This window comes from Rhipicephalus sanguineus, chromosome 2 (genome assembly GCF_013339695.2).
Source record: "Rhipicephalus sanguineus isolate Rsan-2018 chromosome 2, BIME_Rsan_1.4, whole genome shotgun sequence".
In the NCBI taxonomy this organism is placed as follows: domain Eukaryota; kingdom Metazoa; phylum Arthropoda; class Arachnida; order Ixodida; family Ixodidae; genus Rhipicephalus; species Rhipicephalus sanguineus.
The window spans coordinates 117,299,505-117,325,970 of NC_051177.1; positions in this window are offsets into that span (position 1 = coordinate 117,299,505).

Below are 26,466 nucleotides of genomic sequence, written 5' to 3' on the forward strand. Positions count from 1 at the left end.
GCGGAATCGAACGGGCGACCTCCCGCTTTCCAACGCGCGGCGTTAGACGGTTAGGCCACGAAGAGCCCCGTCTTTCAGCCTGCTAACGGCGAGCTATTTATATAGGCGATGCACAAAGCGCCGACCACGCCATCTGCCGCCATGGCTCGGAAGCGCTCGCGGGGCCCGGCGAACAGTGTTTCAGCGAGCGTCTACGCCAGTGCACGGATGGATGTGTTTTTCAACGTGACTTAACGACTCTCTCGGGCTTCAGCGATGTTGAAAAATAACTTCTGCGCTGTCGGCTGCTCAAACACATACAAAAACTCACCAGGAACGCAGTTCTATATGTTTCCGGTGCTATTTCATGAGCGAGAGCGACGGCGACGGTGGATTGCGGCTGTCCGACGCAAAAGGTAAGCAATCGCGCTTTGTTTAGGCAGTGTTAGAACGATTACCGTGTTTTTATTTCTCCATTTATGCCGCTACGTCTTCAGCGAACGCTACTACGTTTACATTTGGTCGCCTCGCCTGCATTGTAGACGCTACAATGCACATGAGGTTGTTATCACTGATAAGACACGATGCCTAGGCTCTCTTGAAAAACGAATGGCGCGAAGCGCTATGCCAGAGAATGTGGGGCAGGTGGCGGCTCCTTTACAAAAGCGCCGTGGAATCACACATGTGCTGCACGAAATGGGCTGCATTCTACCTAATGATGGCACTGGAATGCGATCACCGGTGCAGAATGTTCGCTGTGCGCTCGCCTCAACTGTATGCATATTGGCTGTAAAACATGGCACCTGTTCGCACTGAAGGCTTTTGACAGGACATTCAACCGATTCAACCTCCCTTTGAATGCCTCGTAACATGATTTCATGCTAATAAAAAACACTCTTGATGTATCCCACTAACACTCATTCGCTTTACACAAGCTGTGTTATGAGTGGGGCCATAGGCGTGCTCACGGGGCGTGGGGGCTTTCCTATTTGCCTAAGAGGGGGGGGGGGCGCAAAATTTGCCCCTTCTGCCCCATCTGTCTGTCTGGCGCGGCTAAGACGCCACTCCTCCTGAAGGCGCACGCCAGAAGAAGCCTCATCCATCAGAGAAACCGACATTTCGTGCCAGAACTGTTTCAACCGCTTCAAACAGATCGCCGTAGAGTCTCTCGATGCATCTCATTCTGATGAAAATTTTGTTCCCGAACAAATTGCTGTCGAAGAGCTAAACGTATTCGTGAAGACAACAAAATATATTTTTTTCAGTGAAATTACAGGGGGTCGACGGACATGCACCGACGTTCTTCTCTGAAGACACCCATCTAATACGTAGCCAAGCTGCCATGACAAGCTAGGGGACCACCAGCTCCGCAGTGACTCAGTCCCGCGCCACTAGCGCAAGCTGCCGAGATATTTTTTCGCAAGTTTATCGTGCTGGTTTCAAAGTTTTACCAACGCTGACCATTCGCGTGGCCGCACCCGTGAAATCCATGCGCCGGCGCGACAGCGCTCCCTCAAAATCTACTATATAAACACATGGCACGTAAACGAAGCTACTGTGTCGAGAAAAAACGTTGGTTCATGCGTCAACGCATGCAGGCATTAGTGATCGGGACGTTGTAAAGAAAGCGGTGTAGCTTACGATGAGCTCCACTTCGTAAGGAAGCTTGTTGACGCTTGTCTGTGGCAAACACTTGGCGCGTATAGTGACATTGTCGTCCCACACAGCTGTTACATCGGACACATGTCCACTATTATAAAGCGCGGCTCCTTTGCGCACACTATCGCCGCAAAAGTAATTATCAGGGACGCGCACAAGCGGCAAATCGCACGCGCGCACTTCCGTCATGCTTGCAGTGAAAGGAGGCGTCCGCTACGCGACCCGTGTGCGGTTCCAACGGCCGCCGCTACGCGGCTTTCAGTGGCGCCCCTATAGGCGCTGCGCATCGCGAATACACCACTTACATCAGTATGCTTTCTGAGTTACCACGTAGATGGCGCGATGTCCGCGCGTGGCGCGCTTTAAAGATCGTGGCCGCGTTCCTGCGAACGTGGTCGCCTTCGTGCGCTTATCTCGAGGAAAGAAGGGGGCGGCTGGCGGGAGAGCGGGGGGTTGTATGTCTTGTGCTTTCCCCGCGATGTCTGCGCTGAAGTGACAGAGCGTACGAAGGTCGCTTCGACGCTGCAGCGGCCGCGTTTGCGAAAGGGGCGCGCTGTTCAAACTGAAATGAGTAACGACTAGGACAGTTCGCGCTCGGCCTGTGTGTACATGTTCGTTCGTTTCGTGCGTCCTGCTTTATGTTTGAGTAGTGCGCTTCCAGTGTCGAGCTGTGACGCATGATAGTTCGCGCTCGTACTGTGTGCGTTCTTTTTGTGCGTCCTTTTGGCTCGAGCGACGCGCTGGCAATTTGGAGCTGCTTTCCGTTCTTCGCGTTACATTCCAATTTATTGCTATCGCATTCATTGCTTCGCCATTGCGGCGAAACTGTGACTTTTTTCGTTTGTTTGTTTGTTTGTTTGTTTGTTTGTTTGTTTGTTTGTTTGTTTGTTTGTTTGTTTGTTTGTTTGTTCGCTTGTTTGTTCGCATTGATGTTGGCAAAAGTTCAATGAACCAAGACACATTCGTATCTCAGTTCTATAGTGATGGTGCCTTTTTAAAAAAACGGGACGATAAAACGCGACGATAAAAACAATGATCCGTGTTCTTTCAGAACCTTAATGCACTCCTTCTACGTAAGCTCCCTCTATAAATCGTGACGCAAAAACCTTGAGCAACTGCTCCCATTCCGGCGTAAGGAGGAGGCATGGTCCCACTCCACAGCGCGAAACGGCCTGTTACTTGGTTGTAGCAGTGTTTCCTAATTACGCTCTACCAGACGCAGTGCCTTCTCCGAGCATGCCGAGAGTGTTTCAGACAACCTTCCACACGAGTACACTCCCATCTCGTTCGGTTTGACACAAGTTTAGAGCTCTATGGAGTACTAAGTGTAAAATGGATGGATGGTGGATGGATCACTTCAATGGACTGACGACTGGCCCGAACGTGTGATTGGATGCTGGTGGAAATGAAAAGGCCGTACATTATAGTGACAGATACAAGCATCCTCCTGGCGTTTTGAGTAAGATTATGTTTTTCAGTTGCGTATCAAAGTCGCAATAAAAAATTGTACTAATCCATTGAACTTTTGTTTTCTCTGGACTACAGAGGCCACCATACAGATACCACACAGTTACCTCACCCGTTTTATCCAGAAATTAAGTGGTCACAAAATACGGGTATAAAGAAGGCACTTGATAGCATATACAGGGTGTTTCAAGAAATGTGTCCAACCTTCTCAAAAAGTCACGAAAATGCAATATTTATTGCTGCCTTCAGAATTGGTTTTTCTGTAGTGGCAGGGATTTTAAGATGGTTACAGAAATTATTTGGGACTGTAATTAAAAAAGTTAAATTAATTAACTTTTTAATTAGTGGAGTTAGGTTGTTGTGTTAAATGGGAGAATTGAAGTTCTTCGTGCCAGAAACCCAACCCAACTCTGAGATTTCGAAAAAGTGGCATCTAGTAATAATTACGAAGTAATGAAATTCAACCAAATTCAATGGCGAAACCTAAACAGAAACATGGAAGAACGCAACTGCCATATTCTTCTGTGACGTCCAAAATGAGTGAATGACTTTTTCTGTAACGCTAGGCATCTTAAGATGGTTAGAGACATGACTTGAGACAGTAATTAAGAAAGATAAATTAATAACTTTTTAATTAGTGGAGTTAGATGACTGTGTCAAATTAGGGAATTAAAGTTCTTCGTACCAGAAACAACCAATCCCAACATTGAGATTTCGCAAAAGCGGCCTCTAGTAATAATTACGAAGTAATGAAATCCAACCGAATTCGGTGGCTTTCGCTGTTCAAAGCCGTTGCATTTCGATGAATTTCATTACGCCACAACAATTACTAGAGGACGCTTTTTCGAAATCTCAAAGCTCGGATAGGTTCCTCGCATGAAGAACATCAATTCTCCCATTTGACACAATCACCTAACTCTGCTAATTAACAAGTTAATTAATGTAACTTTCTTAATTACTGTCCTAAATTATGTCCTTAACTACATTAAGGTTCCTGCCGCTACAGAAAAAGCAATTCTGAAAGCCACGAGCAAATATCGCCTTTTCCTGATTTTTTGAGAAGGTTGGACACATTTCTGGAAACACCCTATATATATATATATAGATACATATATATATATATATATATATATATATATATATATATATATATATATATATATATATATATATATATATATATATATATAGTCCTTGAAGTACCGAATATAATATGGAGCGTCTTCTTGCATTGGCATTGCAAGAACGGAAGGAGGGGAGTTGATGAAGGGCTCGTGTTCTTTGTTCGACACAGCTTAATGAAACGATCAGACAACGAATCCAAGGAATACATAGGCGATATTAGCTGTATTTTTTAACTGTAGTGTAGTAATTATGGCATTGATGGAAATGAATTAAAGTGGATGAATCTTGCATTGCAGTCACTTAGCGTCGTGTGTATAGTTTAATAGTAGAATACAATGGTATAAAACCTCCTGATGTCAAGTATATCAGGCGACTTTTCGGTCGCCTACTCGGGCTACCCCATTTCCTTTTCCATTGCTTTATAGACAGTACCATGTTTGACGTCTGCATCCCAGGAAGGTGGGCATGGGCTGAAGAGTGCCGTTGTGAGTGCTTTATGCCGCTTGAGTTACGTCGGCACAAAGCTGGTGGAGATACAAAATTTCAAAAAAAATATTTCTCAAAGTAAAAAGATAATACCCTTTTTTTTAACTTTGCCAATGTTCAGCTAATACATAGAGCTTTTAAATGAAGTATCGTGTATATTTTTAGTCCGACCACCAAGGCAAGTTTTTTTATGCTGAATACGGAGATTTTCTCAAAAAAAGTGAAATTCGCAATTTTCTTTTTCAGACGATCTGCTAAACCTTCACCCACTAAACTATTTTTCCTTTGCAGTATGTCGAACAGGCCACCAGTACATAAAAAATTGGCCGCGTATCTGCGTGCTTCGCTGCAAATGTCATCTAAAGACGATAGAACAGGCGCTGCGTGAGGTATGGACGCCATCTGGCAATACGTCGGGAAACATGAGTGCTGTGTTGCGGGCTGGTAGTCCCGGCGAAGCAGCAGGCGAAGACCGGCGGTGACCAACGCGACCGGCGAGGACGCCAACCAGCCCGAACACGCGGTTTGGCGCGAAGCGCCGAAGCAGAAGAAACGTCCGCACTCAACGAGTACTCTCCACACATGCTTTTACTTACACGTTGCCAGGGTAAAACAGTCCCAGAGCGGCGCCCCATGGCATTCGTACAGTGCAATACAGAACCGAAACCGAAACACAACAATGAGCTCGTGCACGGAGGAAGGCAAGTTTCAGCGCAGTCGCATTTTGAGCGCAGCTTAAGAAACTAGGGTCTTTAGAATTACGTATGTATACGTTTTCTATTAAAGGAACACACCACCTAATATTTGCCTAGTGATGTTGCGCCTCAGGTATGCGTTATGTTTGCTTTTTGATTGACAGTGTAAACAAATATGAACCCAGTGAGCCGTTCAATATGGCTGGCCCTTGGGCAAGTGGTTCAACTTTGGCCGAGTGGCTGAATCGAGTGACGTGCCGGCAAACAGAAAGACAGACCAAAATTTCTCCGTTTAAGTATCCCAAGAAAGACTGTCGTCTCTAATAATTCATTTCTACCCTTTGAGTTTGCCTTGTTCCCGTAAAAAAAATATGAAACTTTGCAAATTTATTGAATTTGCTCGTGCGAAAAGCCCTAGAAGAATCGATATACATAAATAAGTCATTATTTTTACAGTTAGATTACTTCATTAGCTTGCCGGAAATACCATTTTATAAATACGTCCATTGAAAAGAATTGTTTGATGTCCTTTAGCTCAGTCGGCGCAAAACTACAGACTCACAAACAGGCGGGAAAATTTTTGGCAACAGAAATAAACGAGCAGAACGAGTTTAGAACTTCAAGAAAAACGTGGAAATTTTTTCAGCCATATTTGTGATGGTCGGAAAAACGCTGGATGATTTGGCATGGAATGACCGATAGATAGATAGATAGATAGATAGATAGATAGATAGATAGATAGATAGATAGATAGATAGATAGATAGATAGATAGATAGATAGATAGATAGATAGATAGATAGATAGATAGATAGATAGATAGATTCAAAGTCGCAGAAGTCGCTGAGAAATTCTTTGCATTAAAAAAAAATGGGGAGCGGCGAAGCATGTAGGGAACGGTGTTTCAGCTCCACTCATCGCACTCATCGGCGGCGCTTGCTATCTGCGACGGAGGCCTGACGTCACCCTTGCTGAGGCTACAAAAGGAGCCTCGTTGTGCTTGCTGGTTTCACTTGGCAGTGGCGACGACGCCGGTATTCGTTGCTCTGATACTGAAGTCTTCTTTGCTGCAGATTGCCTCTGCGCAGCCGCAATTTCGCGCCACGTCAGCATCGGCCGAGGCTTAGTCATCTGACACGCTTCTCGGCACGCATCGACAACAGGTGGCGTGGCACTCATCGGCGGCGCTTGCTATCTGCGACGGAGGCCTGACGTCACCCTTGCTGAGGCTACAAAAGGAGCCTCGTTGTGCTTGCTGGTTTCACTTGGCAGTGGCGACGACGCCGGTATTCGTTGCTCTGATACTGAAGTCTTCTTTGCTGCAGGTTAGTCCTGGGCATCTTTTGCAATTTTTACATTTGTTTTATTTTTCGTCGCTGCTGCCAAGTGAGTGCATCATCTTGTAACAATGTCAAAGGAACTTGCTCGAGTGAAAGACGAAATCTTTCAGAAATTAAAGGATGAACTCAAGTTAGAAATGAAATCGTCACGCGAAGTGTATGAAAGGGACCTGCGTAATGAAATTCGTGATCTGAAAAATGAGCAGCGGAACATGACAGAGAGCATCGAATTTGCGCACAGAGAAATTGACGATTTGAAAAAGAGACTTGACACTGAAATTGCAAGAAATACGCAGCTTTTGAAGGACAACCAGGAAGTCAACGCAAAGTGCGCTTCCCTGGAGCGAAAGAATGGCGAACTCGAGAACCAGATTGTTCATCTTGAGCAGTATTCTCGAAATGCCAATCTCGAAATTCAGGGAGTCGTTAAGACTGAAAATGAGAGCATTATAGCCATTTTGTCAACTATCGGAAATGCTATTGATGAACCGATCAGCGAGTGTGACATCGAGGCTTGTCATCGCGTCCCCACACGTAATCCGGATAAAACAAACATCATTGTGCAATTCAAGTCCCGGTCTAAGCGCGACAGGACACTAAGGAAAGCAAGGAAAGCCCGACTCACTAACAATAGCCTAGGACTTAATCATTCAAGTGCTATCTATATAAATGAACATCTTTGTCCTACACTAAAGAGGCTTCTCAGTATGGCTATCAGGCGTAAGAAAGATTGCCAGTGGAGATCCGTCTGGACCCACAATGGAAAGATTTTTGCCAGGCAGTCAGATACTTCTAACGCAATAGCCATCACTTGTGAAGACGACCTCACTAAGATACAATCGGTGTAGTCCGAACATTTTATTTTTTTTTTGTTGTGTGTACAGTTCCATCTTTCAAAATGCACTATCACGATTTTGCATTGCCCCATGAAATTCTTCCGTATTCTGCTGCGCACAGTTCTGTTTTGCATATCAACGCACGCTCTGCCCTTTCTAAGTATGATAAGATTTCTTATTTCCTAGACCAATTTTCTTTTCGCTATGGTATTTTTATGCTTACGGAAACATGGTACTATGACGGCTGTGCGATGCTCCATCTTAATGGATACAAAAACTTCTTCATCAATCGCAGTAATCGTAGGGGTGGTGGTGTCGCTATTTACGCGGAAGCTTCTAGAGAATATGATGTAATATCAGATTACACTTGCAGCACCAATGATTACGAGATACTTACACTAAAGCAAAACTCCGACGTTGTGGCTGTTGTGTATCGCCCCCCCAAATGGGAATTTTGGACAGTTTATGAACTTTTTTGAGAAATTTTTGCATTTCGTATCAACTAATAATCTCAAACTAGTTTGCGGTGGAGATTTTAACATTAATATTCTTGAAACCAACTCCTACGTCCAAGATTTCAACAACACTATATGTTCAGTAGGGTTTAAGAATATAATCACTACGCCGACACGCATTACCGAAAACACTTCATCAACACTAGACTTGTTCATTACTAACGCGGAAACTACAGTATTGAGTGCAGGAACTATATCATCAGCTATAAGTGACCACTGCCCAATTTTCATGTTTTTCTTAACACCCAAAACTCATAAAAATAGTCGAAAGGACGTAATCACGATGCAGTATGTATCGGACGATGCTTTACGTTTATTTAAACGCGATATTAGTGCTCAGGATTGGTCTTTTATATGCAAAATTAAGAATGTGCACGTCGCATACTCGACGTTTATTGAAACATTTTCCCAAATTTATGCCGTACACTTTCCATTCAGATCTTTTAAACCATCGAAAAGAATAAGAAAACCTTGGGTCACGCCAGCTCACAAGAAAGCTATTAATAAAAAAAATCAATTATTTCACACCTTCTTGCGTACAAGAATGTCCTCAGATCTGAAAGATTTTAAGACTTTCAGAAATAAACTTAATGCCGAGCTTAAATCAGCAAAGATAGCATATTATCAGCAACTCTTCTCTGATATTAAAAAGCAACAACCAGAAGTCGTGTGGAAAACGTTAAATAAGGTTCTGGGCCGTGAAAACAAATCGGAGGCGCCCCTAAAGCTAAGGCTTGATAACCGTGAAATTGCCGGACAGGCGCTTGCGGATCATTTCAACCAAGTTTTTTTAGAACATGCCTTGCCAAATACTAACCTAGAGGTTATCCGGCCGACAATAAATTGCCCAGCTGATAGCTTCGCTTTGCACGATATAAGTGAAGCGGATGTTTCTCGAACATTTATAGGTCTAAGGAACAGCAAGGCTTTAGATATAGATAACTTGCAGATAAAGCCTATAAAATACGTTATAGAACACCTCACACCTGTCCTCGCTTACATATTTAATCTCGCTATCCAGTTAGGTGAATTTCCTGATGCAATGAAAAAATCTAAGGTTTCTGTAATTTACAAAGGTGGTAATAAGAATGACGCGAAAAATTATAGACCGATATCTGTAATTCCAGTTTTTTCGAAAGGCTTAGAAAAAAATATTGTTTTCTCGACTGACTAACTTCTTTGACAAAATACATTTGCTTTCTGACGCACAGTTCGGTTTTAGGAAAGGGCGTTCCACTGAAACAGCTTTATTAACTCTGAAAGAGTGTGTGCTACATAACATTGAAAATAAGCTTCTAACTCTCGGTCTCTTCGTTGATTATAGTAAGGCTTTCGATTCACTGAACCATAACATCCTTCTACTAAAACTATCAGATTACGGGGTTCGCGGTAAGCAGCTCGAATTATTCCGTTCATATCTCACAAGCAGGAGTCAGTGTGTGTGTATTGGCAATTATCGCTCATCACCCCTTTTTATAAAACACGGCGTGCCGCAAGGTAGTATTTTGGGTCCTCTTTTCTTTAACGTATATATTAACGATATAGTCAGTATTGATGCAAGCTCAAAATTTATTGTATATGCGGATGACAGCACTATCCTGCTCTCTGGCCCTGATGAAAAAGCTCTAGCGTCAAAGTGTAATCACGTCCTTGAAAAGCTAGTATTCTGGTCACATTCTAACTGCCTTAAAATTAATCCAACTAAAACCAAAGTACTCTTTTTCCGTGCCAAAAATAAATCAATTAAGTTAGAGCAAGTTATTTACTGCGACGGACACATGATTGAAGTTGTTAATGAATATAAAATTCTTGGCGTTACATTTAACTCGAATCTCTCATGGGACACTCACGTTGACAATTTGTGCAAAAAGCTTTCAGTGAGCACAGGAGCTATGTCGCGTTGTCGCACTATTCTTCCACTGCAAGTGAAAATACAAATTTATCATGCACTCTTCGCATCGCATATTAATTATTGCAGTTTGGTATGGCTGACCACAACACAACGAAACATTGCGAGAATTCACATATTACAAAAAAAAGCTGTTCGCAACATCGCCAATATTGATTACTTGTCTTCCACAGAACGTTATTTCGAGTCGTACAACATCATGAAAATAAATCAGATGTATGCATTTCGTATTATGCGTTCATTTTATGTGTCTTCGCCCGCTATCAAGCATTTTATCACCTCAATTGCATCGCTTCAGCAGTACAGCAATCCTCGCACACGCTCCACTGACTTATGGTTAATACCACGTTTCCGTACCTTTTATAAACTGCAGTCCTTAAAACACAACCTGCCATCAATTCTTAATCGATACAAAGATATAAGGAAACCCACGTTAACTTCACTACGTCAAATAATTTTAAAATCATCAATATGAGTACTTCATCATTAAGCAACAAGCAAAAACAATTTCTAATGAAATATATACATTATGTTCGGCATAAATTTTGTAGCTAACTCGCTCAGTCTTCATTTGTGCTTCATGTTGTTGTGTTTCATGCAGTGAATATTTTTTCCCTATGTATCGTACATGTGTATCTAAATTTGTACAGATGCGTATATGTGCATATGTATGCATGCGCATGTGTTTATATAGATGCAAACTGTGGGTATTTTTCCCTTTTTCAATATGTTTTTTTTTCTTCTTTTGTATAATTAAGCTACATTTCAGTGTCACCTTTAGTCCTATATTTATTACTGTAACGTTGCTGTTTTCTATTTAAAAACAATGCTGTTCAACGTTTTGTTGGCTATTCACACATTTCGCTGTTAACTATGCTGATGCCATATTACTTAACGATGTTAGCTACTGACATGTTTTCTGTTCAAGATTTAGTATGTGCACCAAGGACGGGCGCCACGTGTGCCTCGATGTCAAGCCCTGCCTTGTGTTTTTTGGTTTCCGGGCCTCTGTCAAGCTGCAGACCGCAGCTTTTAGCCCTGGAACCCATTCCAAATGTATTTGGAAAAAAATAAAGAATTTGAAATTTGAAATTTGAATTTAACGTGAAACCTGTGGAGGGGCGAAGCATGCAGTGTGCGCTGGTGTTTCCCACAGCAAAATCACTGCTAATGGGCAATGAGAGACAGAATAAAGATTAGACACAGAGACCCACAGTACGCTTTTAGCCAACCTGTACGCTGCGAATCGATATTGTTCAACTACGCACAAAAGAAATCTCCCACCGGCACTACATTGCGGATCAAGAGAGAGAGAGTACCTATATATAGTGGGTCCAGTGCCTATATATATTGTTTGTATATATAAAATATATAGTGCTTCTATATGTAAGATCCAGTGCCTATATACAAGTAGAACTTTTTGCTGGGCTAGTTGGTGCATGTTCAACGAAAGGAATCAGGCGCAAAAGAGACGAACACAAGAAGTGACATGGACCTTTTCGTTAAGCCTATATACACTTGGGTGGCCGGTGAACGGTTGTGCAGGGCGACCAGTCGTTTTTTAGATGCGAAGCATCTTATAGCGGAGTTCAAACCGGTGGTGGTGGTGGTGGTGGTGTGCGACGTGACCACCCTTACTGCGCATGCGCATACCCCCTCCACACACCTCCTCTCTACTCCCCCTGTCCATATCGAGCGCCTGCATGAACACTGCCGCCAGCAAATCAAGAGGAATTTGTAAAGCGGGCTTCTCTGCACACTACCCTTATTGCGAAAACGCGACTTTTGGATGATTTTATTACGCGAGTACGGCGTGCGAACACAGGGGCTCAATTTTTGTGGCCCATAGCACACGTCCTCTGCAGCTGCTTGTCATTAAGGCAAAAAAACACACATATGCGCAGAGACCAGGTCTGAGTTACGTTCGCAAGAACACGTGTACGCGCTTGAAAGTTATTTCACACCATCACGCCTCCGCTACCGTTCGGGGCGCCGGAAGCCGAATATAATGTTTTACGACAGCAATAAACGAACGGCCGGACACGGTCATCGAGGTAGTATCGAGCCTGTTTTGTGGTGCTTCTTTTCTTGTCCTTTTTTTTCGTTCTGTTAACGCAGATCCCGTGCTCACGCTATTGCAGGCGTTCTTCTACATATTCTTACATATTACATATATATGAACGGACGTGAATGGGAGGGGGGGGGGGATAGTGAATGTAATATACGGCACTATGAATGTCTATATAAGCACAGCAGTATATATTTACAGTCGACATCTAATGTTTAGATGCCAGTAGGTGCGAAAACTTTGAATTTCCCAGCAATTTGTGACTGTATTCGCTAGAACACGGTGCATGTTAGTGCGTTTTAGAACAGGTCGCAAATTTATATTTGAAGCTTCTTTGCCGAAGCAGCGGGAATATTCAGATTTTTCTGGTTACTCGCGGTCTCTAAACTTTTCACGGTTCAGGTTACCTCACGCGCACGCAAACATAACTCTTCGCACACCATGTGTATTAAACAGCGTAACAGTAGAAGTAGGGCAAGCATCATCTACCCACGTGCTACCCGCAATCCCCGTTCAGAGAGACTGCGGAACATATGCGCAGGACCCAGAATCTCGTACCTAGGAAGCCGAGCGCTGCCGTCCACTGCCGACACGCTAAAGGCATTTCACGACGCCATCTGCAAATATGTAAAACTGCTTCGCTGGCCGAGCGTGCCACTTGGGCTGACTACACAAAAATTTTGAACCTTAGATCTATATCGGTCGTGGTGTCGTTATTGTGATTCGTGTGTCCAGATGGGCACGCACGCTACTAACGGGAAGACATGCATGGTATGAGTTACGATAGTATCATGAGGAAAAGCTAGAAGGGTTGACGTGACAGGTTCTCTCTTTCCGTGCCATTTTCGCTTCCAGAACGCCTTCGAATTTGGCATATTTCTTTGCGTAGCTCTTGAAGGACTCGCTTGGTAAATATTTCGTTTTCAGTTAAATCCTCTCGAAAACGGCGTATATTTTAAGCTACTCGTTTGCAATAGCCACTAAGACAAAAAAAAAGTTAGCGCAGCTTCCACTAAGTCGTGCAAGGCTCGGTCACAGCAAAATCGGTGGGCGCCTAGCTGGCCCTAGCTTCGCTAGGATTTTATCCTCTCACCTTTCCCTTTCCCACCCCTTGTTATCCTATACTCTACGTGGCCATGCTGGCTCAATTTCTCTTTTTTGTCTTTGTTTATTTCTATTTCTTTCTTTCTCTCTCTATGTGTTACTCATTCTCGCTCTTTCTAAGTTTCTTTGTTTTTGTTCCGTTTCTTTCTCTCTTTCTCTTTCTTTCGATGCTATGCTTTACCATCTCCGCTCCTACTTTCTCACCTTCTCACCCTAACATCCCTCCTCTTCACTTTCAATTACCTTTCCCACCCTCTTGCTATACTATACTATACTATACTATACTATACTATACAAGGCTATGCTATGCTCTGCTAGCGTGCCAGGATGGTCGAGTGGTTACGAAGCTCGCCTTCGGCTCGTGGTTGTGCGGGTCCGAACGCCGACGAGAAATTTTTTTTATCTCCAAGAATATCTCTCTTTTTCTGTCTAATAATTTCTTTCTTTCTCTCTCTCTCTCTTTACCCGTTCTCTCGCCCATGAGAGTTATTCCATCCCAAGACGCACAAATCGGCGCACGTGTTCTGGGAGCGAAGCAAAAGAGCACGAAGATGAAGAAGGGGATGAAGAGATCGCGCGCCGGTTCATGATGATGATAATTTTCTACCTCCGACACACGGCAAGCCTCGAGCTTAACACCTCTGCTGTAGTAATTAAAAAGTTAATAACATAACTTCGACAAAAACGCACGAAACCTCGGAGGTCGCATAAACTTCGCCTTTCAGAGTGCAACGCTTCAAGGGAGAGGAACGCGTCGATGACGGCAAAGGTTGTCGTCAGCGTAACGGAGAGGACGAACGGACGCACGCACAAACTTCGAGCGACTTAGTAAAAGGAAAGTTAGGGAATGGAAGAACCTGCTGGTCTGTGCGCTTTTACCGCGTCTTTCCTTCCTCTCACACTGTCTCAAAAAATGTCTGATTGAGCTTCGCGTTCTGATGTACAGAAGTTCCTCGTATCTGCAGACACCTACTGAAGGTGTTCTTCTTTTCAGTGGAGGCGAAAATGCTTGAGGCCCGTGTACTTAGATTTAGGTGCACGTTAAAGAACCCCAGGTGGTCGCAATTTCCGGAGCCCTTCACTACGGCCTCTCTTTTAATCATGTCGTGGTTTTGGGACGTTAAACCCCAACAATTATTATAATATTATTATTAAGGTGTTCTTCCAACCTTCGGGAAAAAAGACTGTCGCTCCAACTTCCGAAATAAAATGCGTTATTCCGATCTCCTTCGTCAAACTAATCGCTTCCTACAATTCTTCCCTTCATTCTTCCTTTGTCACTGCTCTTGCTACAAGCATTCCCTGCTTTCTTCGTTTTCGCTAACGTCTTTCTTTCCTCCTTGTTTCCCTGCCCTTTTTTTTTTCAAGTTTTACAACCAGTGCGCCTCGTTAACGCTTCCAAAACGAACTATGCTCCGCAAACGAGGCCTTACAGCAGCAGCAGCGCGCACTGGCGGCAAGGTCATGCCGGCTAACTGCTCGGAGCTCTCGTCTTTGCCTCGAACCCTGCCATTCATCCGCACCTACGCAACACCACTGACTTTCGTCTACTACCATTCTCTGCTACAAGGACTGCAAGTAAAATTTCCCCGGAGGGCGCTATGCGGCCACTCCACCAGAAAGAAAAAAAAACGCCTCTTCTCCATCTCGAGAGGCTGTAGATAAAAGCGTTGCTTCACGCAGCCTTAGCCGATGCAACGCACCAGCGAACACTGCTGTGCGTGGCTTCATTAAAAGAATGTGCGCTATTTTCCGTCGTTACCAGCGCGGGGCGTGCGTTTTGCAAGCTCCAGTTCAAGTGCGCCCATCAAGAAATCGCAAAAGCACCACCGACCGTTGAAGAAACTGAAGGGTGAAGAGAATGGAAGATAGAAGAGAGGGAGCAGATGAGGAAGGGTCACCGCGGATTGTTGCAACCGGCCATATTTGATCCACCGGGAGAGAAGCGTTCTCGCTCTCTCTGTGGTCCCTCGCTGGCACGCGAGAAGGCGCTCCCGATTTGTTCGGGCACGGGGGCGTTTCCCCTCGCAGCTGTAGTTTACAGGCGCCTCTGTTGAGAAACGCGTGGTGATTAACGACGCCTAAGCGCCGAGGCACGCGAGTCTTGCGGCGGCCGTGTTGCGAGATGGTCAAGGCGCTGGCACTTTGGCGCGTTGACTTGCGCGCTTCTCAAAGCACTGTACGCGTGTAGAGGCAGGGGTTTCGCATAGCCGATGATAGATATACATGTCTTGCTTTGTTTGTTTCAAAAGAGATCCTAATTAGAGGGACGTATCGGGAAACATTTTGGCAGCAGCAACACCAGGGTGCAGTATTTGTTGCTTGACATCTGCTACTACACTGGCTATACATGAGTAGCATGTGTTAACACATTGTCAGGTATTGAACATGTGCAGAAAAAAAAAGACAAACGAAACGGTAATAAACATGTCGATACATTTGGTAATCTACCGGCTAGCATTGTACACACGAAAAAAGACAAGCTAAAAGAGCAATGGCTAGGTGCTTTATTTATAAAAGAAATAAATAAATGATAAGTAATAACTACAGCTATCAGATATCATTCACAATTTTTAAATATTAAAAAAATCAATATTCCAAATCAGACATCGGTATATATAAATAAAATCGGACAAGTAACGAGGTGTTCTAAACGACGCATGTTTAAAAAAAAAACATTCTGGAACCCTTCCCCAATCGGGGAATCGAAGGAATCGAAGCTTGGCGTAGGCGTGCCTGGCCTAATGATTTTTCTTTCCTGCTTTTTTTTTCTTTTTCCTCTTTCTTTCTTCCTTCCTTCCTTTCTTTCTTTTTTCTTTTTCTCTTTCTTCCTTTCTTCCTTTCGTTCCTTCTTTCTTCCTTTTATTCCTTCTTTCCTTATTTCTTTCTTTCTTCCTTTGTAGGTAGCGGCCGTCCCAGGAAAGCTGTTCTCGGGTTGAATCGACATTTGACATCACATAACGTGACGTAACATGGTGACGTTATCACATGACATCGTCACTTGGTCAAAGGTGGACCGATCCCGGAGGCAATGCAAAACCAGGTGTGATGTACTGGGAGCTTGCAAATGCCTCCGATCCTGGAGGCAGTGGAAAAGCAAATTAGGTGCAGAAATATTTCGGAAGGGGGCGGGGGAGGATCAGTACATCGACTGAGAAGAAAAAGAAGATGGCTTTCGCCTTCGAGTCATTTTAGGTGTACGCATAAGGGACGTTCCTGTGAGTTTTTTTCGTTGGCGCACGAGCTGTGGGTGAGGAGGATTTCTTGGAACACCAGCATGATCAGCTACACAGGTCAGTGAATACAGGCTTCGCGTTAACAAGAACGCATGTTGCAAGAAGTCTAGAGGATGTGCTAACCCAATGCGTGGCCTTGTTCACGGAGTGTAATACAAGTAACGTTAGACGAACGTACTGCAATATAAAGTCTGCACTTTGCAATGAGCGCAGATGTTCTTACGCGGCTTGTTGCTATTTAGACCCCAGAAATGCGCGATGCAATACAATCCATGAACATGAATTGACATATTTCGTAAAACAACCAGTTGCATTACAGTCTAAGAAAAAAAAAACACACTACGTGTGACTCCTTTCGGTGAGTCCTGACCTCCACGTATACGAATCTCTTTAAAGAGACACTTTAACTCTCTTGTGGCCCACACGACTCCCCGAAGAGAGTATAATGATATTCAAAGAGAGTTCACGTGTCTCCTTAAACAGAGTTATATACCTGGCAAGTCAGGACTCGCAAAAAAAGAGTCAAATTACTTTTTTTCGTCCTTAAAGTGTAAGTTATTTGCGCGGCGTTATTATAACGTTGTTTGTTTTTAATAAAATAGAAGCAGAAAACGCAGACACCCTACATTTGCTTCTCCCTCTCTCGCTTTCCCTGTCTCTCTAGGTGTTCCTACTCTAAACGAAAATTCGTACTAAGATTGCCGGTGTGATAAGATAGCTAACGAGGAACCTTGTTTGTATTTGTTCAAAGTTAGCCCAACATTATGAATGTATGCGGGGGAAGTTCAATATGCGTGGATTAATTACAGTTCTAGCAATGAACTTCATATACAATTGATCTGGAAAATTGTGTTTGTGTAATGCAAAAAAACAAACTGTGAATTTATCCCGCTGCCCTCGGAGAAATGGGAACGCAACCAAGATGAAATTTAGCGAAAAAGATGCGAGGCGATATTGCTGCCCAATGTTCTCGTGAAGGTTTATTAATTAATTTTTTTATTGATTGATTGATTGATTGATTGATTGATTGATTGATTGATTGATTGATTGATTGATTGATTGATTGATTGATTGATTGATTGATTGAAGTGAAATGTGTGCGAATTAACTACTGCCTTTGTCGAAATTGTCTAACAAATGGAATCCTTATACGCAGTAAATGCTGCATGCAGGCTACAGTGGCGTACCAACTCGTTCGCGAGTGGGGGGGGGGGGGGGCGTCACTCACTCTGTCCGCCACACACACACGCACGCACACATACAAACACAGAGAGAGAGCAAACTGCATTTGCTCTCAATTTGACGTGATTTTTTACATTCATAGAGATGTCTGAAATCAAGGAAGAACCTGCACAAAGAGATTGTGTAAGCTGGGCCGCCCTATACCATGACAACACAGCAGTGCTTAATAACATTTTGGAAATTTTACTGCCAAGTGTAAAAAGTATAGCCACCTTTAACCTCTTCTTCATCTGACCATTCCACCTGCAGACTTCACAGTTTCACTTTGGCGTTGTAAATACGGTGAGTATGAAGAACCTGCTATGACTCTAGTACATTAAGTTCTCGCTTCTTAAACGAAACATGTGGCTGACAAACAAGGTACTTCGCAGAAGTCTTCAGAATAAGGCGAGTGCCAATTTCTTTACTGTTAGAGCCCTCTAATATAAAATCTTTATAGAGAAGACCAAGTTCAGTCGATTAATATTTGTAGAAACCACATTGAGCTGGTTCTGTATACTATAAGATTGTAAATGACTACGAATTTATATGCTAGGTGTCGTTCCTTGCCCTCCTACTTTTCCGAGCTTGGGAGGGGGTGAACGGGAAAGCTGGGAAGTGGCTCTTTACTGCTCCCCTCCGGCTACTCCAAGTAAATAGCCTACGTAAGCTGTGTAAGGTCAAATTTTCTTTGAAAAAATGTGGGAAACTATAACGTTAACTGCACAGTTTCTTTCCGTAGAGGCTGTTAATGATTGGTCGAAATTTTCTGGGTCATGCTCACAGCAGCTGCTCGTAACACGACGCAACAAATTACGGGTAGTTGATCCACTGCGTAATTTGCACTTGCGCATGACTACGTAAAAAATAATAAACTATTTTCAATACGGCGTATCGTTTGACATTGGTTCTTCGCTATTCGTCAAAAAATTTTGGTGTGCCATAAAATCGCCTCCTTGTTACGCAACGTCACGAGGGCTCCGGAAATTTCGAACACCTGGGGTTAAACAACCTCGGGTGGTCGAAATTTCCGGAGCCCTCCACTACGGCGTCTCTCATAATCATATCGTGGTTCAGGGACGTTAAACCCCAAATATTATTATTAAGTGTGTGAAAACTCGCAGCGTTAAAATGAAGTATGCACAATAAGCGGCGCATTACTGTGCTGAACAATAACGATTTTTTTTTTTTTGGAATCGCCAGACATTGTCTCAATCTGAACGTAATTCAAGAAGGCTGCCCACCAATCACATTGGCAACGGCTACTTATAGTAGCGGGCGAGATGAATTCATATGTATATAATAGATACTTTCCGCTGAAGTATAGCGACGTTGAGCTGTTTTTGCGCGTATACAACTCTCTGTGAACTCATCGTTGCTGACAAAGAGGTAGAGAGAGAAATAAACATTATTAGGAACAGACACAATCCTTCGCAGGTGGGCAGCCTTCTTAGTCCTGAAAACCGTGGACGCTGATCATCTCCCTGGTGAGGTAGATCAAGCTACACGGCAAATTAAACGGGCGGCGGCTTGGGCTAGTTGGTAGCTCATGACAATTGTTATAGCGCGAGCTCAGGACAAGGACAAAAGGTACACGAAGACGAGCGCTAACTTCCTACTAGGTTTCTTGTACAGAACACGAAAATACAGGGCAAACTTCAAAGCTGGGCTTCTCACTGTGCCGAGTCCACTGGCGTGTTACAAGCTGCCGCGATCGCAGCAGGCTACGGTATGATAAGCAACTTGTGGAGCAGGCTAATCAGAAACTAAAGTGGGAATCTTTTTTAGCTCTCCTGGATTGGCGCAACTAAAATACTCGACACTTCTACACATTGACGTAAATCATGGGCGGTCAGGGGGGTCCTGACCCCCCTTGTGATCATGCTGGAGGGGACACACCTTGCAAGTGTCCCCCCTTGAAATTTAGCTTTAGAACATCGTATACTTGAATTACTGGACAGTTAAGTATAGCGCATTCACCTTTTGTAAACGATGATGATTTTTATAGTGTGTACCTTTGTTGAATACCCGTCAGTTGTGTCAGAATATAAAAATCGCAAAAGCCGCTCGACCGGTTCAAAGAATGTATAGAACACTGCAATTGCTCGAGCTGGGACCCCATGATCGTTTTTTAAGTTTTATTTCAAAGCATGGTTTAATTCTTGTGTAAGTAAAAATACAACCCTTATGTATAGAAACAAAATGACCGCCATGATCTGATGTGTGTCCCCCCTTGTGATTTTTCTCGATCTACACCACTGCTTCTGCACACTCATCAACTCACAGCAGTTGGATATGAAGCAGGGGCGATGTTATTCGATTTGAAGGAAAGAAACAAAATTTTCTTAAAAAGGAGAGCGTTTGATCGGGCTATAAAACGTTTACTGGTTCCCGCTCTTATTTGCGTCGCCGATTACTTAAATTTCAGACCAGGCAGAACAAAATAAAATCACGACATATTGCTGTAAACTTATAGAGCCCCTGCTGAGCGATAGCCTCCTCTGCAATGCTCGAGCGCAAGACGCAAAAGCGTGGAATAGGCAACCCGCACAGCAGAGAGCCTAGAATGCGTGGTCATGACAAAAGGAGGACAGTCGTCACAGCAGAATTGTGGGAAACATTTTTGATAATTACGTTATTGCTGCGTTCAAGTAAACTTTGCCTCACTTGTTGGTTTACCAGTCTGCAGCCGACAGTGACCCCTGTCGGAAGAGGGGGGGCTCCGCCCCCCTAACATTTCTTAGTGGGGGGGGGGGGCGGGGGCTAGCGCCACCCTTGCCCCCCCGGTGGTACGCCTATGGCAGGCTAGTAGTATGCGCGCAAGTTTTTTTTTTCTATCCGAGTTATTGACAGGCAAGTCAAGCACTAATTGCAACTGTTAGATAGAAAGAGCATCGCTAGAACTTGCACTGATTGTACGAGGTCTTACAAGTCTGCTGTCATTTTCTTTCTTCTTTTCTTTCTTTTTTTCTTGTGAGTAACGCAGAGTGCCATTCACCGCAAGTGATACACCAGGACATATCCTGTGCCCATTTTACATGCAAGTGCATGAAAAACACGCGCGAAGGCTATTCGCAGGGATCACCCTGTATCAGTTGGACTTATTCAACGGAGATATTCTTTAAACGTGGGCGATAATATGTGTGAATAGTGTTTTAATTATTTTCGTTTCTCTCCCTTTTTTTTTTCTTGATTCAGCGTCTATTTCGCGATGTCAGGATATCCCGCTCCAATGCAGCATATTGTCCCATGTTTTAAATCTAAATAAAGGAAAACAGGAACACGTCACGATTAAAAAAAAGAAAAGAAAGGGCAAAGGTTTCAGTGTACTACGTACTCCTCCATAAGAAAGCAGCAAGCTATCCCTGTTTACAAGTAGTATATTCGCAAATGACTGTGTTTTAAAAAAAAAGATCCACGCATCTTCACGAAGTGATTCATGACGAGTGGGCGAAGCTTTGGGTATCGTGTGGGTGAGCAACCGTACGTTACCCGAGCGTTGGCTCCATATAATGTAAATTGAGTGACATAAAGAGACATAAAGAGACATAAAGTGATATAAAGTGACAAAGAGTCAACGACAAAGCTATGTGCTAAGGTCCATAATGCCTACGTTGAAGTCGCCGACCAGTATAACGATTTTGTGCTTGTGGGTGTTTTATATTGTTCTGTCACAATTATGATTGATGTTTGTCTATTGTAAACCTTTTTTTTATTCACATACACAAATATATGTTCCGACTATAACAACGGTTTTCTATACACCGTGACAGCGGACCGTGAGAATCGACGACAAAGCTAGGTCCTAAGGTCCACAGTGTGTACATTGAAGTCGCGGACTATTATGTATAAAGGGTTTGTGCTTGAAGGTGTATTATAGCGAAGTGTCTCTTAATGTCTGAAAATAAAGACAAGAAATTGCCTGGATAGCCGAGTGGTTAGTACGCCCGCCTGGGGATCGAGGGTGCGCGGGCTCGAATCCCGCCTCGTGGAGGATTTTTTTTTTTTTTTTTTGTAAAAGTTCTTCTATATCTATTTCTTTATATCTTTCTTTCCGTCTCTCTGTTTGCTTGTCGTTCTTTTTTTCTTTCTTTCTCTCGCTCTCTCTATGTACTCGTTCTGAGGTAGCCGCACAGTGGCCCATACCCGTTCAGATGATGATACTTTTCTGCGATCGACTAGCAAGGAACGATTTTCTAAACAGCTTCGCTATTAAAAAATCAAGTTAAACGACTAAATGAACTACGTACTCTGCTATTGAAGAGCAGTAAAGTGTCCTTGTGATTTCAAGTAAAAAGCTTCGCATGTATTGCAACTGCAGAAACAACCGTCTGCTTAGAAAAATTGGGGACTATTAGGAGCATTAAGTGCTCTGCTCTGAGATAGCTGTTGTGTTAGTGTGTGCGCTTAGACACAATGAAGACGATTCAGAGAATTCTCTAATATGGGAGACCAGTAAGCCGCCCAGCAACAACGAAAGGCAGGGTGGTCTGCACATTAGCAGTTATGCTTAGAAAAAAAGACAAAAAAACACGGGAGGCCTTGCCTTATCGAGACAATGGGGACAAGCGAAGCTTGCCTTTACGCACTAATTTTTTTTCATTCTTCCTTTCCTTCTCTCTTTCATTTCTTTCTTTCTTGCACTCTTTCTTTCTTTCTTGCTCTCTTTCTTTCCCTCTTTCTTTCTTTCTATCGCATTGCGCCATGCTACTTGCTTATTGTTTCCTCCCCCCATGCCGGGAATCGGACCTTCGCCCACGTGCTTAGCAGCACAGCACTTCAGTTGCTACAAGCAACAACGACGGCCACGCGTTCGTATCCAGGCAACAATGAAATGCGCCAACGTAAAATCACCCTCCATAAAAGATCAAATTGCCACAGCAGAAACGGCTGATCGCTGACAAGCCCACGATCTAGAGGGCATTAATTATTGGAAAACGGCGCCGCATACAGTTACGCACGCGAACGGCGCACCTTCGCGGGCCGCACCGGCTAATCTTGGAGGCCGTGCTTTACGCTTGCTGGTGCCGGGTTTCTCCGCCTACGACGCCACCGAGTTCTGTAAGTTACAACAAGCTTCGATTGAAGAGAGGCACTATCCGGTGTACTGTGCACTCCGGTATGGAAAAGCGAATAGCTCTCCCTGAGCTGCAAAGGCGTTCATAACAGACGTCTGTTTAGTAGTGGTGCGCGAATATTCGAACATTTTGAATAACGAATCGAATAGCGTTCTTCTCTGTTCGGTATTGTAATTGAAGTGTATATTCGAAATGCCAAATATTTTTCGAATAATCATCACGGACAGAAAACCGCACAGTAATGATATGTTGGATCAGCGGGGGGTCATTTTTGCTTGTTTTAAGAAATGGATTACCGAGATGCATGCAGCCCCAGCTTTTAAGGGACTGTCGACGCTATAGTGTTCATCGGATAAAGGCGTTTTTTGTTTAAAACTGCAGTGTCGCCGAAGCGAACGTGACGCCAGTCTATTATCATCACCACGAGATTGATCATCCCCATGAGATTGGACGGTGGGAATTCCGGCTGCATTCGGATGCAGAAGCGTAATTTTTGTACAAGTTTACATGACTAACAACATACGCCAGTGTTATGTTGATGTAAACTGCTCTTGCAGATGCAGCATTCAACAATGATAGTTGCCTGTACTTGGTGGTAAGGCCCGTGATGTGATAACTGGTTTACATATTATTAAATATTTAGCTACATGTGTGGTCTTCAGTTCTACATTGCTTAATGCTTATTCCTCAGTTTTATCTAAAGGCTGGTGAAAAAGTGCCACCTTGGATACTGTTGTCACTGCTGCATTTCAATGTATAGTGACAAAATATCTCGAATGCTCTAGCTGCTGTTGCATACGAGCTTACGTCAGTCTTAAAGGTTTAAGAAATTTACAGCTGTTTCGAAAATGGTTGCCTTGCTATTCGAAAACTATATAAATAGTATTTGACTCGTATTCGATGCGGTGTCATCACTTTTCCATTCGTTTCTAAAATTCACTATCCGCACACCCCTAGTGTTTAGAATAATAGCGAGTTTTAGTATAGCGGATAACAGCAAACGCAAGGATTTAGCGTTAGCGTTAGCGTTGCGTGCTCCTAACTGCGCATGAGCAGAACGTAAACGTAGCCCGAGCTCTTACGTACGAACGCTATTTCTGGAGTATAGCGTTCAACGCTAACGCACGCAAGAGATCCCGTACGTAAGGCAAGATGGCGGTGCCTGTTGAAGCGAGAGCCGTCCACTTCGAATCTTTGTAGCCGTCGTCCTGCATTATTAAACTTATTCATTCCCTAATAATGTTCGTATCTGATTCATATTTGAGTAATGAGGCTTCGCCAACCGTGTACCGCCGATGAAGTAGCTCCGTTTTTGAGATACAAAGTGGATTTGCGCTGCAGAAGGCTTAGCAAGATTTCTTTGCAAGGTTCGCTCATGTTTTCTGTGGCAGCGCAGAGATGGCGACGCTGTCTTTAGTCGCTTGTTTCCAAGATACGGCCACAAGTCAAGCAGATACATGTCAGGCTTCGTTTCCCTTCATGCCTTTTGCGGCAGTGCATGAATGTGACGCGTGATGCGTCCCAGCTTAAAAAGGCCAGGTACTAGGGGTCTTGGAGAATTCTCGAACGCGGCATGTCGACGGAAACCAATGTGTCAGAACTCAACACTTCTGCAAACGCGACATGGAGACGCAACAGTGGTGACTTTGGATCAGCTCGATTTGGTGGCGCTTTTGTGGATTCTACAGTGCATTTAGTGTTTTTATGTCTAGATGGCGCCGTATGTGCTTGCGTGAGCGTTAGCGGGAATGCCTTTCGCTGTACTAAAAGACCACCAGTTGACACGCAGCGCGTTCCGTTTTAGCGTTAGCGTTGAGACGCACGCTAACGCTAACGTAAGCGTTTCCCGCTATACTAAAACTCGCTAATAGGTCAACGATTTAGAGTACTACGTACTCTACTACGGGAGAGCTGTAGGCAGTTGTCACTACAGAATGTGACATCAGAGAATGTGTATAGAAAAAATAGTCGACGATTTAGAGCACTATCAACTCTACTATGGGCTGGGGACCCAAACACTGTCCTCGTGACGCAGCGAGAAGAGTACCTCTACGGGACCACATTCAAATATTGTGCTGGGCAGATTCCAGCTACCACTCGACGTGTGTGTCTTCGTGTCACTGGTTTGCGGAGTAAATTTCAACGTCTCGTCAAAATGAGTCGGAGCTCTTTAAACTGTCACCCAAAGTCAAAAGTCATACTTCTGCCGTAGCAAGGAATCTTTATCTTGCAGTGAGTCTGCCTCCCAAAGTTTTCATTTCAAAACCTCTCTGGTCACAGACAACTGTGCGCCTACACCAAGTCGCCTCATTTCGGTGCTTTAACTATACTCCGTTACAACCACGGTAGGGGGAGCCCTTCCCTAGCGGGAACTAGCGGGAACATGGGGGCAAGCGAAGCTTTGCGTCTGCGTGTCTGACCTTTCTTTCTTTCGTTCTTTCTTTCTTTCGTTCTTTCTTTCTTTCTTTCTTTCTTTCTATGGGATTACGTAAAACTCCCTCCTAACTTTATCCTTCCTCCATGCCGGTAGCTGAACCTTGGCCCACGTGCTAGCAGCGCAATACTCCTGTTGCTACAAACAACAATGACGGTCATGCGGGAAACAATCAAATGCAACAATGAAATGCGGCAACGTGGAATGACAAATGACCTCGACCAAAGATCACACTGTCATGTCAGAAACGGCTGATCGCCGGCAAGTCCACGATCGAGAGAGCATCAATAATTGGAAAACGGCGCATACAAATACGCATGTGGCTGCCGCGCCTTTGGGGGTCGCATTTTGGCGTGCCCGCATATTTTGTGTGTTCGCGTAGGATGCCGCCACCACCCGAATCTCTAAACTCGTAGAAGCTTCATATATGCTCCCCCTACTGCCATCGCTGTCCCACCAGGAGAGAATTTGCACAGATGCCCTGTCCGATCGCGTTTCCGCATTTCCGTGACTTCATGGCATCTTTGGCGCATTTGAGGTCGGTTATTTTCTTACACATACACACGTTGGTGTCGCTGGGTTACGGACGAAATCTAGAACTTCCAGCCCAATTTCTGCAAATATGCATGCTCTACCCTCTCCCCTTCTTCCTTCCTTCCTTCCTTCCTTCCTTCCTCCTCACCTTCAGATCACTCCTCGTCATCTTCACTTACATTCCCCGTCCCCTTGCTATAGTATACTACGCACAACTATGCTATGCTAGGAGCTGGTTGGCATGTACCCACTGTCAGTGGAGCATAAACTATTCGCCGCGAGATCGGGCTACACGTGGCAGCACCGTCGCCGCGCTAGTGTGGATAGGCGGTTGTCGGCGCACAGAAAACGCACACAACAGTGCTTCGTTGTGGGCGATGTGACTCGATTTCCGGCAAACAAAATGCGTTGACTGCAGCTTTGTGGTAATATGTGCGCTCTTCATTCTCGAATTAATGCACGAAGCGCGCCGAACGTTACAATTACTTCTGAGAGAAGGGCATTCTGCCAACGAACGGGTTGCTCGCCTTCGGCAACAGTCGGCATTTTCGCAATGGATGACGTTTTCTTGTTGTTTTATTTCTACATGTTTAGCTTGTGTTCCACTTACTACGCACTGCTGTAGTGCGACTGCATTAAGTATTTACTTCTTGTTCATCTGAATAACCCCCCAAAAAAGAAAGCCCGTCTTCCTGCACGATGAGTTCAAATAGCATTATGTGCACTGCGGGCTTAAATATTCATCCGAATTTATTATTCAGTTCTCCATGAAATGTAGGAC